This window comes from Silene latifolia, chromosome Y (genome assembly GCF_048544455.1).
Source record: "Silene latifolia isolate original U9 population chromosome Y, ASM4854445v1, whole genome shotgun sequence".
Lineage (NCBI taxonomy): Eukaryota > Viridiplantae > Streptophyta > Magnoliopsida > Caryophyllales > Caryophyllaceae > Silene > Silene latifolia.
In genome coordinates, this window is record NC_133538.1 from 396,941,285 (window position 1) to 396,948,205 (window position 6,921).

Consider the following 6,921-nt stretch of genomic DNA (forward strand, 5'->3'; position numbering starts at 1 on the left):
ACCATAGCCAATGAGGCTTTCTTTGCTTGAAGACTCTTTTGTCTTGTTGATAGTGCCTTTGCCTTAGGTGCCATTGTTGCTCCTTTTGTCCTTGCCATTGATGATTTAACCAAGAAAAGAGTGAAAATCTTCAATTTCCAAGTATACCCAAATCGATTTTAAGGTGAAAGGCTTTGCCTTTATAATTTCAAAAATCGACTCAAAGGTTGAAGATTTTGGTGCTTGGTTTGATTTTTGTTGAAAGAGGAGTGATTAATTTTTGTTAGAAGGATGATTTGATTTGATTTTGATGGATGTGGTTGAGGAAATCTTGTTTTTGTGATGGAGAGGATGAGAGTTTTGAGTTTTGGGGTTTATGGGTAGTGTTTTGAATGAAGAAATGAAGAAATGAATGGGGGATGGGGTTTATAAAAGACCCGAAAAATTTTGAATTGCAGGGGAAGACAGGCGTCTTTCCTTTGGGACGCTCGGATTCTGCTTGTTTTGGCTTCAGAGTTCTCGCCTAAAGACGGGCGTCTTTCAGTAAAGACGCTCGGATTGTTCAACTGCGGGACGAGCGTCTTTTGCTGAAGACGGGCGGATTCTCTTCCAGTGAGATTTCTTGTTTTTCCCAGCCAAAAAGACGGGCGTCTTTCCTTTCAGGACGGGCGTCTTTCTGAGGACGGGCGTCTTCTCTTGCAGGAGGCTCGGATTTATCAACAGTCCCAAAATTTCAAAATTTCAGTTTAGATGGATGGACGGATTCTTACAAAGACGCCCGGATTGCCTGAAGACGGGCGGATTCCCTTGAAAACGCTCGGATTCTCCCTGTTTTACCCGGATTCAGTTCCATCCGTGTACTTGCATATCCCTTGTCATTTTTCATTCTTCAAAATCCCGTGTTCTTCATTGTGGGGGCACTACTAAGGCATGAATAGCCTAGGCAATTGCTATCCCCATACTAAGCTAAAGCACTACACATCAATTGAATCATTAGTCCCTCCCTCACTTCTCTCAAAAAGGATAATTATCTTGATCAAAGCATAAGAATCCAAGAATGACAAAAATGCAATGTAAGAATTAAAATGCGAGTTAGGGAGTTAGAAATATTTACAAATGGTGGTTTAGGGAGGACTCCACCAAACTCTCATCCTTAGTGAGATGTCATGGGGGCATGTCCAAGGTGTTGTTGGTGTTGCTCAACACCTTGAATAAGTAACCAAAATCTTGTTCATTATCATGATAAAGATCTTCAATAGACCTTTGCCCTTGTTGTCGGTCTTGATCGATAGCATTACCAATATAGGGATTGAAAATCCCTTCAAACTCATCATCCCAAAGACCACAAACTTCATCCACTTGATCACTAAAGATCTCTTGAGTTGATGGAGACAACTCTCCCATTTTCTTGTCTTGGCCAATGAGGCCATCCTCTTCATTGCTCGACTTTGGTGAGCTTTTCAAACTCTCTTTGTTACAATTCACTTGCTCTTTGAATGGAGCATCTTCAATTTTCTTCTTCCATTGGAATTCCGACTTCTTCCTATCATCCTTCCGACTATAATGATCAACCATAAAACATGGTTCATGCAAATGGGGAGCTCTCATGGTCTGGTCAAGATTGAAAGTTATGCTCTCATCTCCTACTTCTAGAGTGAGCTCTCCATGCTTCACATCAATCACCGCACCCGTGGTGTGTAAGAAAGGTCTTCCTAAAATGATTGGAATGTTGGAGTCTTCTTCCATGTCAACAATGACAAAGTCCACCGGGATGAAAAATTTCCCAATTCTTACGGGAACATCTTCCCATATCCCTAATGGTGTCTCGTCGATCTATCGGCCATTTGGAGTGTGATATTGGTGCATTTAAGCTCTCCCATCCCCAACCTCTTACTCACCGAGTACGGCATAACACTCACACTAGCCCCTAGATCACATAAGGCTTTGTTGATCGTGGTGTCGCCAATGGTACACGGTATTGAGAAGCTTCCCGGACCTTTGAGTTTTGGAGGTGAACTCCCTTGAAGTATTGCACTACTCACCTTAGTGAAGGCGATAGTCTCAAGCTTCCAGATCGACTTCTTCTTTGTGAGGATGTCTTTCATGTATTTTGCATAGGCCGGCACGTGATTGATTAATTCCGTGAAAGGAATTGAGACTTCCAAATTCTTCACAATTTCCATAAATTTTCCAAGTTGGTCATCAAATTTGGGCTTGGATTGACGACTTGGAAAAGGAAGTCTAATCACAATGGGCTCCTTCTCCTTGACCTTGTCTTCATTTTTCTTTGAAATTTCTTCTTTTGATGGTTCTCCATCTTTGGAGTTTTGCACAATTTCTTCTTTATCACTAGCTTCCACAACTTCATCCTCAACTTGCTTCTTCGGTGCTTCATACCTTGTACAACTCCTCAAGTGAATGGCACTAACCGTTTCATGTTTTGGGGGATTAATTTGAGGTGGTAATTGCCCCTTTTGTCTTTGTGAGCTTGAAGATGCTAGTTGAGTCAATTGGGTTCCAACATTTTGGTGTGAGCTAGGATGTTGTTGATGGTGGTTTCCTTTGCTTGACTATCCTTTTGCATTTGAGTGAAAAACTCTTGTTGATTCTTTTGCATTTGAAGGACCGCTTTTTGAATATCAAAACCTTGGTCATTTTGTTGATTGTATGGAGATTGATTTTGGTAACCTTGGTTTTGGTTGTAAAAGGATCTTTGATTTTGGTTCTTCATGGGAGGTGGGATGTATGTTGTTTGAGGGTTTTGAACATTTTGGCTTTTGTATGAGAGATGTGGATGGAATTTGGTGTTTTCATTGTAATAGTTTGAATAAGGGGTACCACTCTTGTATGCTTGGAAAGCATTCACTTGTTCATTTGTTCCCCTACATTCACTTTGGTCATGTCCCAAAGCTCCACAATTCTCACATATCCCACTTGGGATTGATGAAGATGCCGTCATGGCATTAACATGATGCTTTGGTGATTTTGAGGCTTCTTCAAGTCTAGCCATAGCTTTTTCAAACTTCAAATTGATGGTATCAATGTGAGCACTAAGTTGAGCACCCAATTGATTAATGGAGTCCACTTCATGATTTCCTCCTCTAGTAGCCTTGCGAGGTCTACTATATTGTGAGTTATGGACCGCCATTTCCTCAATTTTGTTCCAAGTTTGATTGTCAACAACTTCGGTGAAGATTCCATTTGATCCCATGTTGAGAATGTTCCTTGAATCTTCATAAAGAGCGTTCCAAAATTGTTGTACCAAGAACCACTCGCTAAGTCCATGGTGAGGACATGAGCGACAAATCCCCTTAAACCGCTCCCAAGCTTCATACAAAGATTCTTCATCCCTTTGCTTAAAGCTCGTGATTTGAGCTCTTAGCATGTTAGTCTTTTCCGGTGGATAGAACTTTTTGTAGAAAGCTAGAGCCAACTTCTTCCAAGAATCAATTCCGAGAGTAGTCTTATCAAGGCCTTTCAACCATTGTTTCGCGGTGCCAATTAGAGAATAAGGAAATAAGACCCATTGTATTTGGTCTTGAGTTACACCAGTTTTAGAAATCGCATCACAATAGTCACAAAAAGTCTCCATATGAGAATGAGGGTCTTCACTAGGCATCCCCCCAAATTGGCTTCTTTCGACTAATTGGATAAATGCGGATTTGGCAATAAAATTTCCGGTTAGATGTTGTGGTGTGGGAGTACCATTGGGTAGGTTCTCCTCGGTGGGTACGGAATGTGATGAAAACTTAGGCATTGTGGGTTGATTTTGTGTTGGGTTCTCCTCACCTTCTCTTGTAAAAGGGTTGATGAACTCAATAGTATTTGGTTGAATATCTACAACCTCACCAATACCTCTCAAAGTTCTCCTAGCAAGTCTTCTATTGGTTGTCAAAGTTCTTTCAATTTCACGATCAAATGGTAACAAGTCACCTTGTGACCTTCTAAACATGCAAAATATCAAACAACTCGAAAACAATTAGAACAAACCTTGAGGAGTTTTACTTCCCCAAGGCAAAGAAAGACACGACAAATAACAATATAAGAAAATCTAAATCAAGTTAACACCGTCCCCGGCAACGGCGCCATTTTTGGTCGGGATATTTTTACTAAATCTTTCGGTTACTTGTCGTTAGGAGCACCTAGACCAAAACACAATTTATAACTTCACAAACAACTCTACAATTAGTAAAGAGGCAAGTAAAGGTCGGATCCCAAGGGACGGGAATTGAGATGAGATTTCTATTGCAACTAGTGGTGTCATGGGGTCATAGGGGATTCATGGGAATTGATTATACGAACATGTTCTCAAATTATAAGCAAATAATTATTGTTGTGATGGATCGAGTTGGTTTATATCTTACAATCCTAGGAAAGTTTGGGCCCCGAAGCCAAATCGATTAGATTGTACAACACCTACAAGTTGACTTAGTCTTCCCTACTCAACAACATGCATGGTCTATTGAGACTCGAGTTGGTTTATGTCTTACAAGTCTCATTGAAAAGATAGGTGATGGGTAAAAAAAAATGCAAGGATTCATAGGCTCACATTTCATCAAACTTAACATGTGCATGAGTTGAGATCATAACAAGCAAGCAAATAAACTATGAAACCATATTAATTTAAGCATGAATCATTCCCCATGTTGGTTTCCCCTAATTACCCATTAACCCTAGCTAAGGAACTACTCACTCATTATCATGTTGAACATGCTAGCAAGGTTGTCAATCATACCAACAAAGTGAAACATGATGAATAAATAAAAGTGATTAACAATAATTAAAGAGGGATTAAGAGAATTATACCTACTAATGATTCCAATAATCAAGCAAAGACTAAAAGAAGTACTTGATGCTTGATTGAGAGGTTGTCAATCTCCCAATAATAACCCAAATAATCTTCAATTACCCAAAATAAAGGATGACCAAGAGAGAGATTAAGGAAATAAAATTTGTATTAAAACTTGATTAATTGTTGATTACAAGATTAAAGAGAGATTTGATTGATATTAACTACACTAAAGATTGCTAAGAAGAACATCCTCTTCTAATTAGACTAATGGAGTATTTATAGTGGGGATTAGGTGGATGAATTAGGGTTAACTAAGGGTTTAAATGACGATTAAGTCCCTACTTAAGGAAACGCCGGTCTTTTTGGAAAGACTCCGGTCTCTAGGGAGACTCCGGTCTCTAGAAAAAGATGTGCATCCTTCCTTGAAGCTTGAATAAGACGAAATGGGTCTGCCTGAGAATCCGGGCGTCTTTAGCACGGGACGGGCGGATTTGGTGGTCTCTGCCCGGGTGTCTTGGAGTAAAGACGGGCGTCTTCTGGGTCTTTTGCCCGGGCGTCTTGGGGAGAAGACGCATGGATTGTGGTGGTGGAGACGGGCGTCTTCTGGGGAAGACGCACGGATTGTTGTGCAGTCTCGTTTCTTCTTCTTTTCTTCCTTTTTCTTCATAGAATCCTTGGGGATTTCATCGGGGATGCAAGGATCTTTTCTCATCATTGCCCATCTACTATAGTATGTACAAAGGCCTTCTAATCTTGTCTCTCCTTGATGCTTGGTCATTGAATTCAATGAATTTAGCCTCATTTTGCCATGAAAATAAAAGGTTTGCACTCCTTTCCTACCAAGGGATCAAAACCTCAAAGAATATGCAAAACAAAGAACTAAAGACAATAAATGACCCAAATATGCACTAAAAAGCATGGGAACAAGGCTAATTCGGGGACTAAATGTGCTCTAATTATGGTCACATCAGTAACTGTCTTCTTATTATCCACCCAATACAATCAAATCAAGATGTCAACATACACAAACTAAACCATCCATGTATATCCTTTAAGTTTAACCAACAATTTATTAAACCATGAGTGCAAATCAAACATGAGCATTAAGAGTGGTGCCGAGATAAGAAGTTAGGATCAATTCTCACAAGATTAAACCATACAAATGAGAAAAGACATGAAATTTCCTACTTATTGCATGAATCCTTTAAACCAAATCAACATACAACAAGCTTGCTCCAATTAATGCTAGATAGATTAAACCATTTCTCTAGAATTTGCAATAGTTGGGTAAATAAGATGCAAGAGTGATCAATTCATACATTTATCTACTCAACATAAGAAATAAGCATAAGGAAAGATCAATAGATAAATAAAAAGAGATTAAAAGAGTCTTACAATACCAAAGTTGGAAACTTTGGATGAATTACACCAAGCAAAGAAGGATTTAGCCTTCCATAATCTTGTTACAACCCACAAAATGAAGAAAGATTAACATCAAATGTCAAAGATTACACCTTTCTTCCTAAAATATCAAGTTTTCTTAACACACAAGCTTTTTGAGATTATTGCCTAACAAGATGATTAGATGATGATAAGGAGCCTCCTTCTAAGATCTCATAATGTGGGTATTTATACACTTGGCTCTTGTTTTTTAGGTCACAAACAAATGGGCTTTCGGAAATAGAAAAAAAAAAGGAAAACCCGTCTTAATGATCAGGGGAAAACCGCAGGCTCTGGTGAGGGCCGGAGGCTCCGGTGTGGGCCGCAGGCTCCGGCTTCAGCCTGCACCACAATCTTGCGAAAGCCATATCTCTCTCGTTTCTTGGTCAAATAAGGCATGAGACCTACCGTTGGAAAGCTAAAGTCACAAACTTTAACCTCCACTTGGCCTTGCATCGATACGAGGTCTAGAACTCGAGATATGCTTGTTTGAAGTTGACCCTTGTGAAACCGAGTTTTGAATTCTTCATTTTGGCTCTTGTTTGCGTATTCCAAGGCTTCATCTTCCTTTTGTTTGCTTCTCTTGACTTTTCACTTATTCTCTTGGCTTACTCTTGGCTCTCCTTCTTCACTTTGGTTGACCGTGGCTCGGGTTTGACTTGTGAGTCGGCTTGTACAAAATGATCCATTCATCTCAACTTACTCATATG

The 6,921-nt window shown here is 39.7% G+C and overlaps 1 non-coding gene across 1 annotated transcript; it reads left to right on the plus strand.

Moving 5' to 3' along the window:
* Window positions 1-3,257: 3,257 nt before the first annotated feature.
* On the plus strand, window positions 3,258-3,364 carry LOC141634772 (small nucleolar RNA R71). Its single transcript, XR_012539494.1, has one exon. It is a non-coding gene; the product is annotated as a small nucleolar RNA R71 (small nucleolar RNA).
* Window positions 3,365-6,921: the final 3,557 nt, after the last annotated feature.